Source organism: Clupea harengus, chromosome 11 (genome assembly GCF_900700415.2).
Source record: "Clupea harengus chromosome 11, Ch_v2.0.2, whole genome shotgun sequence".
Lineage (NCBI taxonomy): Eukaryota > Metazoa > Chordata > Actinopteri > Clupeiformes > Clupeidae > Clupea > Clupea harengus.
Window position 1 is genome coordinate 1,240,390 of NC_045162.1, and position 18,412 is coordinate 1,258,801.

The window sequence follows — 18,412 nt, forward strand, 5'->3', positions numbered from 1 at the left end:
TTTTTTGTATATTTTGTCCATTTTTCAGAATTGAATATGTGGGTTACAAGAATAGCAGCAACAACATGATGTATTCTGCTCTCCTTAAGGTTTAGTTATTTGCTGCATCTGTCCCAAGCTATTGTAGTGGCTGTGCATATTCAGCTGTTAGATCAAGTTATATTATCAGTCTGTTTGTTTCTTTTCTTTCTCTTTGTTTTTGCACATTGATACTCCAAACCCCCAGGTGATGGTCGAATAAATTGCAAGCCACTGAATTTTAGTCTCCATGCTGCCTTTTTGTGCCTAAAGACCTTCAACATATATCCCTTTAACAGTGTGTGTGTGTTAGGCATAGTTATTGTGTAATGTGTTTGTGGTTCCTATCCTCTGTGTATCTGTTGTTCTGCACATGCAGACTGGTGAAAATGAAGAGAAGTAAGACAGAACCTCACAGCAGTGAAGAGTGATGTTCTGGACACACTGAAGAGTCGAGTAAATCACATCATGTTCTGCACACTGGACAATAAAAACATGCTCCTTTTTCCTGAAATAAAATGTCTAAATAAATACAATACATTTTTTTGGAGAATATAACTTGGGAATGGCTTTATGGTGATGGATGTGTCTTCATTTTTGAGTTGATTGACTTTTTTTCTCTCCAAAGCCATAACAAAACAAAGTGTATGAATTTGTTTATTTTTTCACAAACATATACATTATTTGACATGCATTGACTGGTCATATTTCCACATGAGTGCATTGCAGTAACATAATAAATAAGATTACAATGCAACACTGTAGCGTGTGTGTGTGTGTGTGCATCATTTCTTCATGGCCAACAGCACCAACACCTCCCCTCTCTCTGCACCTGCAACATGTACATTGGCACTGTAGTGTGAGTTGTGTTGGATAACAGCATCCGCTAAATGAACTCAGCTCACATACTCATCAACATGTACATTGGCACTGTAGTGTGAGTTGTGTTGGATAACAGCATCTGCTACATGAACTCAGCTCACATACTCATCAACATGTACATTAGCACTGTAGTGTGAGTTGTGTTGGATAACAGCATCTGCTACATGAACTCAGCTCACATATTAATCAACATGTACATTGGCACTGTAGTGTGAGTTGTGTTGGATAACAGCATCTGCTAAATGAACTCAGCTCACATACTCATCAACATGTACATTGGCACTGTAGTGTGAGTTGTGTTGGATGAAAGCATCTGCTACATGAGTAGATGAACAGGGTATCACCAGCAGCAACTCTTCCTCTCTCTGTAGCACATATATTTCACTTCTTTGCACTATTGTTATGTTACAATTCACAGCTCCTGTATATAGCCATTCCGCCTTGTATATACTTTCTTAGACTTCTTAGACCGTTGCACTGTTTGTTTTGTACTGTGTTGTAATGTATATTCTGTGTAAGCACACTGAGAGCCACTTTACCACGTCAAATTCCTTGTTTGTGCAAACTTACTTGGCCAATAAAACCTGATTCTGATTCTGATTCTCTGTCTGAGTGGGAGGGGTTAATAAGGGGGCATCTGTGTCCCTCCACTCCCCCTCCCTCTGCAGCCACTTCTGTTGATCCTTGTGAAAAGGTGAAGTCCCTCCCCCTTCTCACTGTGGTCCAGGAGGGAAGAAGGACTGGACTCCCCTACCTAAATGGTTGGGTCCGGATTCCCCCACCCCTGTGGAGGGGTCCAATTACCTTTTAATTGGACCCAGGTGGCCTTACTTAAGGTGCACCTCATTGTTTCATTGAGGAGAAGGACAGACTGAACATGCTGGATGGAGCTTGGACCAGGTACTAGACAAAACCTGAATGCTCAGAGGTGTACCTGGTCTAGTATAGGCTTTAGTGTGTTCAGTTTGTGTTTGTATGTTTTGGGGTTTTACAAAAACCCCACTGTAAATAAATATAGCTATTTTTATGGAAGCCACTGTCTCCTGCGTCGTGTGTTCTTGCCTGCAACCCCATTCTACCAGGCTACATCCCACATGGTGAGATGGCCGGCGCGAGCGGTCTTTCACAATCCTCCTGGGATGGGGGCATGTAGTGGCTATTGATAGTGGCATCAACACCTCTGTGTATCTACTGTACACCTGCCATGGCTTTGTCCTTGCAGGGATGGGGCAGTGGACAGGGGCATCTACCACTCCCTGCCATGTCTTCTGAGGGGGCAGGTACTGAAGACTCTTATTCTCTGAGAGAAAGGAACCACCTTTTCTTCATGGCTAACAGCACCAACACCTCCACTCTCTCTGTCTGAGAGGGAAGAGTGAGTTCATATTAGTGTCTGTGTGCCTCTGTCTGAGAGGGAAGAGTGAGTTCATATTAGTGTCTGTGTGCCTCTGTCTGAGAGGGAAGAGTTAGTTCATATCAGTGTCTGTGTGCCTCTGTCTGAGAGGGAAGAGTTAATTCATATCAGTGTCTGTGTGCCTCTGTCTGAGAGGGAAGAGTTAGTTCATATGAGTGTCTGTGTGCCTCTGTCTGAGAGGGAAGAGTGAGTTCATATTAGTGTCTGTGTGCCTGTGGGTGAGGGTTAGTAGATGGGTAGAACTGTATAGGTAGGGTAGGACTGTATAGGGGCTGTTCGTATTCTATCAACACACACAATCCTGAGTGTCGGCCAGAACACCACTTCAAGGCCAGGATGTTCAGGGCAGGAGAGGTGCACGCTGAGATGAGGCAATGATGAAGCGAGATTTGATGTAACCACTTTGTATTGGAAACTAATCAGGAATACAGGAATTCTCTAACAGAGATATTCAGTATGTTGCAAGCAACGAGTGTGTTATAACAGTGTGTGGTTAAGGTGTGTGTGGAGTATGTGTGGTTCTGAAACAAAGTAGAAAGGGGAAAACAATAAGTACACAGCTACTACGTAGCCCTCGCGCACATATCTACGCTGACATGTTAACTCAACAGGCTAGTCAGCTCACGGTATCACTAAGCATGTAAAATTACTAGATAAGGCCCACAAACATGTAAATACAAATTAGTAGGTACGTAGCTACACTATAATGAACACAAATCGCATACGTATGCAGGCTAACAGGATAGAAAGTACATGGTTTGGCGCAATGCAAGGTAATTTAGCAAGCTAACATAAACGTCATTCACACGGTAAATGCTAGCATTCCTTCACCCGTTTAGCACTAATGATAACCAATTAACATATCTAAACATATAACACTGCTTAAAGTAATAGTATGCAACAATTGGACTTTTAATATGGCGATTTGCACCTCCGCCATTGCCATCGGGGGTCTGTGGGGAAATAACTCCGCTATGTAGGATTCTGGGGCCGCCCGATCTGGGGCAGATGTACTTCGACCTGCTTTCTGGCAGTGATTACGCAATGTCATATAGTGCCAGTCCACGCTCGCAGCTACAGTATAAGGCAGAAGCAAGCGAAGTCTCATCAGTATTCATCATGGAGAACGCACCAAAGAAACGGAAGAAGACTATGTCTGATGAAGCAAAGAAGAGAAAAAGAGAGGCCGACAGAGCAAGAGATCGGACTAGGGTCACAATCGGAACAGCTTTTACTCGTTGGAGAGAGCTGAAAGACACATTTGGATACAAGTTCGATTCACAGCTAGCCATCTTTCTGCTGGATTAGTAAGTAGTTTGTACTGTCTCTTGCTTGATGTTTGACTGTGTTATCAAAGTTGTTGACTCGCTAGTTTGTCATACTCGAGGAAAGCACATTTCAATAGGTTTTGCTAGGCTTTAGGGTGACCGAGATTTGAGTTTGTAAAAAAGAGGACTTCGTCGCTGGGGGAGGGTGCGGGGTCCAGCATGCTATACACTAGCCTACCCTGCCTTCTCCCCTGCGACGAAGTGTCTTCTTTTTCACAAACTCAAATCTGGTCACCCTATTATAACACGCTAGGACATTGATGCTAGGTTTACGTCCTCTTTTTTGTCCGGGTAAAAGAGGACTTGTCCGCCTGGGTAAAATAGGACGTCTGGTCACCCTAGCTTAGCCGCTATCAAGACATCTCGTTAGCGATATCAGACATCTTGTTATAACACGCTTGGACAATGATGCTAGTAATAATCGAGTAGCTAGTAATAACGTCGTATACACTTCTTTGTAATGTTATTGTGATCGCTATCTGGCTAACTTGCCACCCAAGCTCCACTAGTCTCAGGATATTCCAGATATTTCCAAGGAATTTAGCTATAGTTGACTTTGTCTGTTAGCATTCCCTTACAGCCAGTTGGTCTGTGGTTCATGTTTCGTTAGCTTAGTCCGACCGAGATGGGTATGTATCTTAGAACTGCGTTTCTAAACCAGCCATGCAGGACATTGTAAGTTGTGACTGACTTATTTATCTTTTGAATCAAGGACAAAGAATTCGCTATGCAAGGTGTTCAACCGTTGGGCAAAGAAACCGAAGCGGTTGGTGTGCTAGAATCTAGGTGAGTTCGTCTTACAACTGCGACCGTAATGCATTGTTTTGTTGATGAATATATTTATTTAGATTCGTTTTATATTCACAGCATGCACTCCTTGAGCATTGCTGAAGAGCAGCAGCATGACTCTCTGGATGAGGAGGAGGCGAATTATATGAGGAATAGCATGTAAGTCTTGCACATGAAACCATCTTAGTTCGTGTTCTTTTGTGCTTCAAGTTTATGGTGTTGTGGGTGTGTGTGTTTTGTAAATCATTTTTATTTACAGTATTGACATGGATGATTGCTGGGAGGATCCTAATCAGAAGGGCTTGGAAGAAGATCGGGACAGCTCTGATGAAGACTATAGTCCTTTTCTTCATCTACGGTATGTTTCAGTTTCTAGTTGCATTTCAGGTTGAACTACTGCTATGTTGAAGGGTGCAATCACAAATATTTTGGTCTTTCAGGAGAAGACAACATTTTAGGAGAACATGATGCAGTTGTTCCTTTTTGATCTTCAAATTGATTCTATGTACATATCTTGCTGCTTTGCAGTGCCCCAGCTATGACTGCCAACATCAACCAACTCCTGGAGATAAGCATGGATAAAGCCGTGCTTGATGTGGCAACACCCAATCCTCCAGGTGAGGACATACAAGAAACTCCAGAACAACAAAAAGTTTCAGGTATGCCCCTATAGTTATGCAAATGCTAGTATTTGTCATACATTTGCACATACACACAAGCACTTATGATCATATTTCTGAACTTTTTTGTCTGTCTTGTAGAACCATTACCAATACAATAATTGTATAACTCTGGGTGATTTTCCATGTTTGTTTTGTGTGCAAAATCAGCTGCTTAGGCCTGACTGCTAAGCACATTATAATTGAAATTGAAATGAAGCCTCATCTGATACTTTTCCTGGAGTAGCATCTAGTGGTGAGAAGTGTGTCACTGACTGGGCCTTTCGGGTGATGTATGTGTTTTTCAGGACAACTTCAGATTTGGAGAATTTCCAAAACCACATACTTATGTATGCAGGAAAGCGGTTTGCCTACAGCCCCCCTGTTTACAAAACCCAGACATTGCTTGCAGCAATCGATTACAACTATCACAACCACCGCATTCCTGCACGTGGCAAGGATGGACGACGAATGTAAGCTTTGCTATAACAGTAGTGTACTACCAAAAATAATTCATTAGTTCTTACCTAAACAGTTGTGGAATTGTGCAATTACTTTACTAGGTACAGACAGTACTTCAACAAGAAGTCCGAGTGCTGGAGTGTATATGTGTTGAAGGAGAGCAAAGGCTACCATTACATTCCAGACCTGCAGAAGGCCATCCTTGCTGAGAGGCTGGGAAGTGGAATGGGCCTTCCCAGAATACAGGGTCTAAGGCCTGATGATCCCAGGCGCTTGGGTTTGCTTGCCGCAACGCAGCCTCCATCCACATTTGAACTTGTCGCGGCTCAGGTTTCACGGGGAGAGGGTGGTGCCCAAAGTGAATTCTAAACTATTCCATTCTTTCATAGCTGTGTATGTAAATAATTTGCAAATAATTCAAGAGTCGTAAAAAGAAATATTTTTTTATTTATATGTAAATAAAAAACAATGAACATCAAACTGTACATGTTTTTTGACATTGAACATAACTATTTACATATTTACACCAAACGGCGCACCCTGAAGCCAACATATTGACCCAAGGGGTCAGGAAATGCAGTTCTTATCTTCCAAACGCAGCAGCTCGGAATAATAACCCTATTGCCTTCACCCAAGCGGCCATGCTGCCACAGTACAAATTGGCGGTATGCCGCATGTCTGTACTGTCGCTGCTCCACCCCTGGTTCCTGTTCGTCATCAACAGCAAACACATTGTTCCATGCAGCCCATGCCAGCCGTAAAACGCCCGGGTCAAGAACATATAACTGCATATGTGCCATGCTGCTGACGGAGTTTTCAGGGGCCTGGCGGCAGCAGAGCCTTTCTTGGTCTGTTGTCATCTCCCTGCAATTACTGCAGGTGCACCAATGTAAAGGTCCCTACCTGTCTCTACCTCAGAAGAGGCAGATGTTGACAATGACGTCGATTCCTGCAATAAAACCATAGAAAAAAACTTGTTGACATCCAAACCTCATACACCATTAGCCATGCATGAATTATCCTTTCGAATTTAGCTAATACAGTGTTATAATAAACTGTTTCTACTGTCTTTGACGTTAGCTATTGTGATCTGTCCTATGTCGATAAAACAACGAAAATTGATGTATTGTGATGTACATCCCTGCCTATGTAATTAATGAAAGAATAGGCTGTAGCCTTATCAGTGTCATCCCTGTCTCACGGAGATTTGTAGTTTTAGTTAGGGTGACCAGATTTTAGTTTGTGAAAAATAGGACACTTCGTTGCGGGGGAGGGGTAGTGTATAGCCCTCCCCCGCGACGAAATTTACCAAAGGCTCAGAATGATCGTATTTAGAGGATAATTATCGTACATCTGCCAGCACTGACAAGGCTATCGACCATTGACAGTTCTCTCTACAGTCAGAGCTCGCGCAAGAAGGTGGAACGTAAGGGAAATACCCTTTCCAAACCTTGTAAGGGCGTAATAACTAGTTTGTGAAAGACCCAGATAAACACAGATATCCGACAAGGCAAAATCCCGGATGTTTTTGGAATCCCTGCTGGACGCATTTTTTAGGTCTCGAAAGAGGACCTGTCCGGGTAAGAGAGCACGTCTGGTCACCCTATTTTAGTAGATGCCAAAAGTCATCGACCGTCTCAGACTAGCATGCAAATCAGTGTCTCACACGCCAAGGATTTCACACGTTAGTCTTAGTCAATCACACGCAAGGTAAGCCTTAGAAGTTTGCAACCTTGGAAACCTAACTTCGCTAGCTTGTAATGAATTACACGTTCCAATGATGAATATGTAGCGTTTTGGTGTTGTCAATAATATTGTATTCGATCACACAATGTATAGGCTGAAAACGCGATCGGTATTTCATCTAAACTGAATGTTGTCATTCATTTGGTTATGTTAGCATTCATCTCCGATATCACAATGAATAAAACTATGCAGTCATATTTATGTAAAATCTTTGAATATTCTTACCTTATCGGTTGACATAATTTGTTGGTTTCTGACTTCGTCTGGTCATCAATACAAGTGTATGCGAGGCTGCATCTATCGTAACTGGGTATTTACGACACTGAAGTAAACGTTAAATACCTCCAAACCTTAAGGGGGAGCTCCAAGGGAAAAACTCCTTACTGGGGCTTTAATACATGGAATTAACATCCCAGTAGAGAACTTACATCTTTCATAGACGCACACGTCGAACTAAAGGGGTTTCTCGGTCTCAACACATGAAAGGCACGGAATTGCTGCTTCAGAAGCGCGACAGAGTAAAGTTAAACAATGTGCGTTCTCTCTCTGGCATGACGTTGGTGATACTAATAACAAATTAAGAGTCCTTCAGTATGAAAAGGGAAATTAACATATTAAATGGTAAATAAGTCCAGAGCCTTTTTTACAATAATGGATGCAACTGATAGATGTTGCTCAAGTGTGTGATCTTGGACCAGATGCTCATCCCTGCTTTACGCAGATGCTGCATGTCTTTAGACAACTGGTCAATACCTTGTGGCTTTTGCAGGCTTATAAGAAATGCACCACATTTGTCTCATCAAACTCAGGCACTGCTAAACCACCCTTCTCTGTAGTAGGGATGTTTCTAGCCTGGCTTAAACTCTTCCTGAACATCTTTATTTGTATCCAAAACAAACGGAATACGCGCATCACACTTTCAGACGTTCAACAAAGGTAAAAACTTAAATCCTATGCACATAACTTACCTGAGTGAAGCCGTGTCATTCAAAAAAGCAAAATAGCGCTGCTGTTCGTTTCTGCTAGGTTTGTGCTGGTTTGTATGGGGCGCCGTTTTTAAAATGTTGCACGTTCGAAAATCCTGCTCAGTTTTCGTACATTTAGCATTATCATATGGAAAAAAAAGCATGACAATATTCAAATGTCACTTTTTCAGGCATTTAGAGATAAATTCATGTAAATTCATGCGATAACTTTTCCAAGGATCATTTTTGGCAGTAACACAAAGTTGTTAAATAATATAAATCTTTCATCTAAATGTTAATGTTAAATGTTAAATGTAAATGTTAAATATAAATGTAAATGTTAAATGTAAATGTAAATGTTAAATATAAACGTAAATGTTCGATGTTATATATAAATGTTAAATATAAGTGTTAAATGTAAATACAAATATCAAATGCTTAATGTAAATGTTAAATGTAAATGTTAAATGTAAATGTAAATGTTCAGTCTACATGTCAGACTTGACGACAGAACATTCGAATATTTACGGTAATTCATAGCTTTCAGTAACACTACCAGGGATACCTTGCGGGCAAATGTCGACCAACAGTGGACATCGTCGAGCAGTGCAACCTACTCAATTACGATCGCAATCAAACACAGATCATACCACAATAGCCAGACAGAGATATCTAGAAAAAAATTACATTTTGGGAACGTACAAAAGTATCCGGTTTATTCTCTAACAAAAACTCTTTCAGGAAGCAAAACATAAAAGTTCTTCAAAGGCAAAACATAGGCTTCAAAAACTTAAGTCCCACCAACTGTAGTTGCAACTCAAAGTTCCTCAGACACCGAACTCAGTTTGTGCCACGTACGATGCCACCCGCTTGGTGTGTGTCTCCACTCCTTTGTTCTCTCTCTCTCCCACACCTGAGCTCCAGCTTTAATCAGAGGGCTGAGGCAGTTGCACCTGTCTGAGTAGTGCATTCTGGGAGATGTAGTTTTTCCGGCAGCCATCTTGTGGCGTGGTAGCCATTCCGGGAGAGGAACATAACGCCCCTCTACCACACGTCCTCTCGTGATGCCATAACACGCAAACAAAAGCAGTGTAACACATTATTGCACAGAACTGTCTATACGTACACATCATATATGCACAAAGTGTCTCACACACAGTCTCTCGCTCTCTCACACACACACACACACGCAATGTCATCATGAGGTTGAAATGTAATTATTCAAACACTGCCTCACAAGGATGTCTTGCCTATGTCACAGGTTCAGTTTTAGTCGTTCTTATCCTTATCCGGTACACTGTATTATTCACAGTTAGCTTATCAATATCCCTTGGCTGTGAAGCACCCCTTCCCAACATACAGACACGGATGCAGAAGTAGAGAAAATACAATAATCTTTATTTAATATAATAGCTAATAAATAGAAATAAGTAGAAAAGGTGCAACGAGTAAAAGAGTCCAATTCATGTCTTAAGCCGTCCACTCTCCTCCTACGTATGGCTGGCAGGCGTGCCGGTCCCTCACTGTCTCAGCTGGGCTTCACTAGGAAGTACACATACACACGCACGCACACACACACACACACACACACACACACACACACACACACATCATCAGGTAGGCAGCCACTTGTAGATGGCCTATAGGCCTACTGTGAATGTGGAGGCTCAAATACCAAGACAACCAACATACATACAGTCATTAGCAGGCTACTGCCTGTCTACGCTAGCGGCGCTATACACTGCTCACCACTCGTGGAACATGCACACGCAAGCACAGTCTTGCTTACTCTAAAACCTAACAGGGCAAGGAAGGGCCACTTAGCTCGTTGAGGGAGGAAAGCTCCACACTTCTCTCCTCCCTGGCAGTTGCGCAGAAGGAGGTGTACGTCCACACTGGTTACGGCTCCACTGTAGTCGCGGCTGGTTTACGCTGTCCTGAGTCAGCCTTCCGTCAGCTGATTATCGAGGGATCCCCACGAGACGTCACGTCTCCACTCTCGCTTTCCCCAAAGACAGTGTTCCTCGGCCCTCTGCTTCCAACTCTCCTCTGCAACTCACGGCACTCCGCCGAGATCCTGTAACAAATAACAGCGAAGCCAGGGCGGGGGAACTTCCCACACTCTCTCCTCTCTCCCCACTTATGAGGCTCCTGCTCGCTATGGCTAAATAAACCAGCTGAATTGAATTGACTGATTACACGATGATTCATGCAGGATTGGTTAGGTAAAGTGCTGGTCTAGTGCAGCACCCCATTGCTTCCCTCACCTATGCTTCCCTCACATACAGTTCCTACCGCAACCTGCTCTTTACTCCCACGTACCCCCGTGACACCTATACAAAAAAGCCTTCCAGTGCTGGTCAAAATTGTGGTGTGGTGTGGTGTGAGTGACAAGTGGCAGAAATAGATGTGGCCTAGGCTGTTTCCTCTGCTTTGTCTGTCAATAGATTTCAGCTACATCACTTTGATTTATGGTGGAAAGATAGATTCCAGCTCCATCACTTTGATTCCCTGACTTGGGTAATGATAAACAGCACCATCTTCATCCTCAGCATCCAGCTGAAGCCCTTGCCTAAGCCCCTTAACTGAACTGCTCTTCAGGTGGTCCAGTGGTTGGCTGCTGCTCTGGGTGAGTGCACACTCTGTGCAGCCCCTTGTGTGTGTGTGTGTATGTGTGTGTCATCTCATCACTCTGTGTAGCCCTGTGTGTGTGTGTGTGTGTCATCTCATCACTCTGTGTAGCCCTGTGTGTGTGTGTGTGTGTCATCTCATCACTCTGTGTAGCCCTGTGTGTGTGTGTGTGTGTGTCATCTCATCAATCTGTGCAGCCCCTTGTGTGTGTGTGTGTGTGTGTGTCATCTCATCACTCTGTGTAGCCCTGTGTGTGTGTGTGTGTGTGTGTCATCTCATCACTCTGTGCAGCCCCGTGTGTGTGTCTGTGTGTCATCTCATCACTCTGTGTAGCCCTGTGTGTGTGTGTGTGTGTGTGTGTCATCTCATCACTCTGTGCAGCCCCGTGTGTGTGTCTGTGTGTCATCTCATCACTCTGTGTAGCCCTGTGTGTGTGTGTGTGTGTGTGTGTGTGTCATCTCATCACTCTGTGCAGCCCTGTGTGTGTGTGTGTGTCATCTCATCACTCTGTGTAGCCCCGTGTGTGTGTGTGTGTGTGTGTCATCTCATCACTCTGTGCAGCCCTGTGTGTGTGTGTGTGTGTCATCTCATCACTCTGTGCAGCCCTGTGTGTGTGTGTCATCTCATCACTCTGTGTAGCCCTGTGTGTGTGTGTGTGTGTGTGTGTGTCATCTCATCACTCTGTGCAGCCCTGTGTGTGTGTGTGTGTGTCATCTCATCACTCTGTGTAGCCCTGTGTGTGTGTGGTGTGTGTGTGTGTCATCTCATCACTCTGTGCAGCCCCTTGTGTGTGTGTGTGTGTGTGTGTTTGTGTGTCATCTCGTCACTCTGCGTAGCCCCTTGTTTGTGTGTCATCACATGACCCTGCTACTGACAGCTGATATTGCAACAATGTGTCTAATAAGGAACACTAAGGCAAGAGACTGGCCTCCTTTTCATTCTTCATGTTGATGCACTATCAGGCTCATTTCACAGCCTCATCTACTGTGTCTGGACTTTTGAATTTGAAGCATAAAATACATAATAGCACGAATGTTTCTTCTAACAGCACAAACCAGCCCAAACAACCCCTTAAGTTTCACAACTTTTTTTTTTTTGTTTTTATATTTGATTTATTTGTAGACATTTCAAAACAAGAATTGAGCAAAGTAAAGACTATAAATAAGGAGACAAAAACATAACAATAACTAATAATACAAAAATATATACATACATATACATACATAATAATAATAAAAATAGTACTGCTGCATGCTGCTAATATGTGCTACCAATAGGCTAGTTAAAACAGGGCACTGGTGCGTTGTTGGGGTGAATCAATCGATGGTGGCGATATCCAGTTGGATAGACCTGAGGTGATCTAAGAAGGGTTCCCAGACCTTACAGAACTTAGAAGAGGTGCCTCGCAAAGAGTACTTAATTTTTTCTAGTGTCATAAAATGAAGGGCATCTCTAAGCCATTGAGAGTGGGAGGGGGGCTGGGGGTTCTTCCAATGTAGCAAGATAACACGCCTCGCTAAAAGTGAGAGAAAGGCCACAAGTTCACAGAAGTAAAAGTTTCACAACTTTTACGCGTAGCTCAACACTCTCGGCCAGCTTGAATTGCAAGTTTAAATTCTTTTGACAGCATTTTAAAACGCCTCGCTCTGATCAATAATTACCCTTACAACACAAAACCCATATAGCTCCTTAGCTATAACTTATCCAGTAATGCAATCATTGCTTTGGTTCTTCACCTCATCAATCAGAACCGAACCTCTCTTATGATTCTGTAGCATGCACTGGGATCCAGCCTTAGGCTGACAGACTTTAGTTAGCACCTGTTTTAGTTTGGCTTTAAACAAAGAGAGAAAAGAAAACCGGTCACCTTTCTATTGTAGATTTGAAGTTCTTATGAAAGAAAATAAGTCATTTCAATTGAAAAGTAATTTCAAATAATAATATTTTATTAATTTCAATATAGTATCTGCATTGAGCGAAACCGTAAACCACAAGCAATGCACAGCAATGACAATAAAAAATGTAAAATAATTATTGAATGGCGGTACTAATGTACATGTTTATGTCCAAGTTAGCATGTGTGTGTAGTGTATGATTAAATTAACTCTGAACTTCAGGTTACCCAGCTGCTCCCAGACTCACAGGTCTCTCCCTTTACTGAGCCGTGGTAAACACAGAACTGGACTCAACTGGACTGGAGTGATGAGTGATGACCTAATCAGTGCAGCATCAGAGTGTGTGAGTCTGTCTCTGGTTCCTCACATGTGGACAATCAGGTTCTTGTTCATCAAGAATAAAATAAAATCACCTGCTGCACAGCATGTGATTAATAACAACAGTTATGGTGGTGATTCATGAACCATTCAAAGGTTATTACCAACTCATAATATTCACAGAGTGATCCTTATTACAGTCATCTTTATGTTTCTAAATATGGGGATAGCAGGAAGTTTTAACATTTGGTTTTCCATGTTGGTTATACTTAAAAACCTCAAATGAATCTAGTTAAATATATTTCCACCATATAAGAAAAGAAACAGTTGTTTTTCAGTGGTTACACTTGAAAATGAAATATAATTTGCTGTATTTCATGTGTTGTACTGCATCTTAACCATATGTACATCAATATATAACGTTCATGACTTAAATGTACAGACATGTAGCTGACATGTTGAGAAAACGTTAAAAAGTGACTGATGGAGTAACGGTGATTAATAACAATCAACATAAACTGGGGCTACTACTGAAGAGGGAAGATGACAAAGTAATGCAGAATATGTCACAAATGATTATCATACAATATCACACAAACAATTGAAGCCTAATCAAGTTTAACCTCATAATCACCAGCAGCAAATACCACCTACTGCTAGTGTTGGGAGGGGAGTGTGTTACTTCTACTTAACAGCCACATGTTCCATATGAAACTACCACAGAGGATACATATTTTTTAACGTAAAAACACAGATTTAGATAAAGACAATGAAATGTGTTGATGTAATGGTTATTTTACTCAATGCAACACTTTAGATTTTGGAGTTAGTCTCAACATAGTCTGCGTTGTTCAATGGTCACCGAGGGCTTCAGGGGTAAACTACTCAGTGGTGACATGAGGCTGTAGAAGAAGGGAAGGACTTTCTCAGTGAATGTGTGTTTGAAAGTGTAAGTGTGTATTTTGTAGAGGATCAGAGAATGACAGCTGTCCTTTATCCAAATCCAGATGCACTCTGAGTGTGTGGAGAGTCTGTTTCAATACATGCACAGGTCCACTAAAATGTAATCCATGTTCATCATTCCCCACATGAAACCACCCTACATTCCTCACACACCACACTCTCTCCCATGTGAAGGTGTCACTCTTCCTCTGGTTGGACTCTGTGGTCACACCCACACACCACCATATACTGTTTCCAACTTCAACATCCCAGTAGTGTGACCCTGAGTTGAAGCCCTCAGAGCCCAGGACACAGCCATAGAAATCAAATCTTTCTGGATTATCAGGGAGTGTCTGTCTATATGTCTGATCAAAGCTGGTCAGGTCCTCAGAAATGATGAGCGATGTGTGTGCAGTGTTTGGGTCCAACACTACAGGAGCTGAACAGAGAGATGAGGAGAGGGTGAGCAAATGGACTCAGGTGTATGACTTATTTTACTGTTGGATGGTTGGGTACTTACTATGTTTAACATTGTTTTTTAAGTTGATGTTATACTCTGTGTGTGTGTGTGTGTGTGTGTGTGTGTGTGTATGTGTGTGTGTGTGTGTGTGTGTGTGTGTGTGTGAATGTGTGATTGTGTGTGTGTGTGTGTGTGTGTGTGTGTGTTGTGTATGTGTGTGTGTGTATGTGTGTGTGTGTGTGTGTGTGTGTGTGTGTGTGTGTGTGTGTGTGTGTCGTAGGTGACATAGAACTCACTGAACTGAACTATGTCCTTCATCTTCTCCCAGACTCTGAATCTCAGGTTGCCCAGGTGCTTTGCCACATCAATCAGAGCTCCTGAAACTCTCTGTGGTTTTTGCAGTGTGCACGTAGAACTAGGAACACAGACTGTAGTTAGCACTAGTTTTAGTGTGGGGTTTTGACCAGCACTGGTAGCCTTGAAGTTCTGGAAAACAACATACAGCACAGATTTCAGGTCAGTTAATTTCTGTGTCTGTGTTGATGGCTTACTTCTTGTTCATACAATGGACAGTACTGATGAATGATATAACAAAAGATCAAAAGAAATAGATAACAACAACTTTATTACTTTAGGCCATATTGCCTACTGTAAATCTACTACCCAAAGGTATCTCCTTATCTGTTTCTGGAATAAATGTCTACTAACAAAAATGTTCTCTCTCCCTTGTAGCATGTTCCAATTGCTGATGGAAGTGGAAACATTGCTCCTCACCCCCACTACTCCTCAACTACGCATATGGACAGCCAAACTCTACCCACTCACTGTTCTTTTTCTTTCTCTCCTAATCCAGACTATCTTCGCTATGGGACGCTGCTGTAGTCTCTCCACCCGGTCTACCCGTAGAAACCCTCTGCCAATTGCACCCACCGCCACCGCACTGCCGTACACTTACTCTACCTCATACCCTATGCTAGCATTTATATACAATATATAACATCGCCACCATCAACATGTTTCTCTGCTCCTACTCCCCTTACCCCTGTAACAGCAAACCTTTGAGCACAGTGTATACCCACTAAACTGGTCTTGTTTGTATCATGTATTTACCACCGGATGTCTGTATATATATTATGTACACCTACCAAATGCAGGTTATGTACAACACCTGTTGTTTCCCATCCCCTTCTGCCACACAACCCTCCCCCATCCCCCCTTCCTATCTCCACCCGGCCGACCTCAAGCAGATGGGTCCCCCCTTATGTGTCGTGGTTCTGCTTAAGGTTCCTTCCTGACTAACAGGGAGTTTGTTGCCCGTGTTGCCAATGTGCTTGCACTAAGGGGGTTCAGGCTCTGGGCTCTGTAAAGCGCCTAGAGACAATTGTATTGTTATGGCGCTATATAAATAAAATTGAATTGAATTGAATTGAATTAAATATCATAAACATCCCACAATTTTTTTTCCAACTGAACTGAAACCACATGTCCATACCTGTAAGAAGATTATGTTTTCAGCAACCATCTGCTTCTCAATGGCTGTTATTGTATCTGAAAGAGTGGACATCTCCTTGCTCATTTCTTCAGTCTTCTCTTTCATAATCAAACTCTTCTGCTCCTCTTCCTCCTTCAGTGCTCTTATTCTGGCCTCCTCTTCATCTTTCAGAAACTGATGAAGCTTCTCAAACTCCTCCTTGATCTGCTTCTCTGACTGATGGGCCTGGACCTTGAATAACACACATCAAAGGGACGACAGTCATACAACAAAATATGTAATTTGTCGAATATTAATATTGACAAAGTAATGATGTGTATTACTGTTGACAGCAAGGGCAGTTTATCCAAGGGCTGAACTATCATGTGGTGAAATCATTACTGTGATTTTCATAATAATATTAATCATATAAATATCAGTTTGTTTACTTGTAATATCTGAATCAAATTGCTCGGGTGAGATTCTTGATTCAATTGTAGTTGTAATGAAATTGAATAGCTGCACAATACAAGTTGTTTACGTATCATATCATATAGGTAATATTACACAATGTCAGAAACAGTGTCATGAACTCAATTGTCTCTTTCTGAAACTGGTTGTTCTGGTAAGTCTCACCTTAATGTGACTGGCTGTTTGGTCACATGTTTCTTTAACTCCTTTACATTCTTTCAGTTTCTCTTGCAAGGGCTTCAGTACGTCCTTTAGTTGTTCCTATAATGAACAAATGTTTCATACATTGAGATTATCTATACTCATTTTCTGTTGTTGTGGATACTCATTCAGTAACAGCACAGATACAGAAGGCAAAGTATGCTCATTGTATAGTCAAAAATAACATTTCCACCTACAAGCAAATAATAGAAACTCACTTTATAATCTAGTGCAGCTTCATCTATGGGAAGGAACTGGTGTCTTGAGTGTTTCCTGGAAGCCTGACAAACCACACATATGGGCTGTTTATCCTCCAGACAGAACAGCTTGAGTCTCTAACCGTGCAGACTGCAGAGCACTTCAGACCCTCCTGAAGCCCTCTGACTCTTCTCCTTCAGGAAAGACTCACATAGGTTCCTCAAAGACAAATTCAGTGGCGGATTGTCCAATGAAGATTGTCTTCTACAAACTGGACACTCTTTAGATTTCTTCTCTATCCAGAACTTCTGAAGGCAGTCTTTGCAGAAGCTGTGACTGCACAAAAGAATTACAAGTTCCTTGAAAATGTCAACGCAAACAGGACAGGTGAAATCCTCTTCAGGTAGAGAGCTTTTAGATGCCATCCTCTTCTCACAGAAACACTTGGCTGGAAACTTTGAGTTTGTACACTTAACTTTCACTCTCTGTTTGTCAGAAATCACCTCAGTAAATCCTGCCTTATTATATATAAGGTAACAATGGCATTTGCTTCTAGATTAAAATAGATCTCCTGACTAAAAGTGTCGAACTGAAGAGGCAGAACAGCTGACATGAAGTGAAATGCTTCGTGGGTCAATTTTCATTTCCTGATTTTTCCTTCGATCAGCTTCAGAGACTTCTGATTGGTCAGAGCTGCTTTTATTTCTCTCCCCTTATCTACCCACGATATGTATAGAACTGGAAGAAGTGGACTGGACTCTGGTGAGCCCTTAGCAGTGTAGAAGTATCTAATTACCTAGTCAAACATGGCCAATGCTTTGTTGCTTCACGAAGATGGAAGAATCAGTTGTATTGCTGGAGTTAGAAACATAGAAACATTGTGTTCTTTTTCATAAACCATTTACATGTCATCATCGGTCAAAACCTGATATTTTCTGCAAGCACATTGTGATAATGTTTGTTATTATACAGCCCCACAGAACGCTTCATGTATTTTATTGCTAATGACCGCTGCCATAGGCAACGGGTTTTGTGCTTCTTATTCGCATCTTTCACATCATTCTGCAAGTAGTCCGTCCACTTATCTAACCATACACCTGGCATGGTACATCACAGAACGTGTCGTGTCCTCATTTGCATACGCAACGTTTCATTCTGCTACTTTATTGATCAGAACCTATTTGGTGGCTGCTTATTTGCGAGTGTCTGACAAAGGACCCCGTGAATTTATAGTCCATGGGCCAGACCACATATTGGTACCATCTGAGGGGGCAAAACTTTACCTTTACTAAGTTGTTTGTAGGACTGATATCCTAAGTCTACTAATATATGATAACCCTTGCACAAAAGCAGCTTTTCATATTTTTGGGCAATATTACCGTTTTCACTGATCAGCGCTTTAGCAAAGTTTCCCCAAATCGCGCAATGTGCTAATAGTGAGTAAGATAACCTGAACAATTGTGCATTTTGTGATAAAAGCGTGAAATATGGAACACATATAACCAAAGACAGTCTGAAAAAATCGGGCCATCTAATGTAGAGAAATTGCAGTGCCATGGAAA

The 18,412-nt window shown here is 42.1% G+C and overlaps 1 pseudogene; it reads right to left on the bottom strand.

Annotated features, from left to right (window-relative positions):
* LOC116222326 overlaps positions 1-17,275 on the bottom strand; it is a 17,460-nt pseudogene extending 185 nt beyond the window's left edge.
* Positions 17,276-18,412: the final 1,137 nt, after the last annotated feature.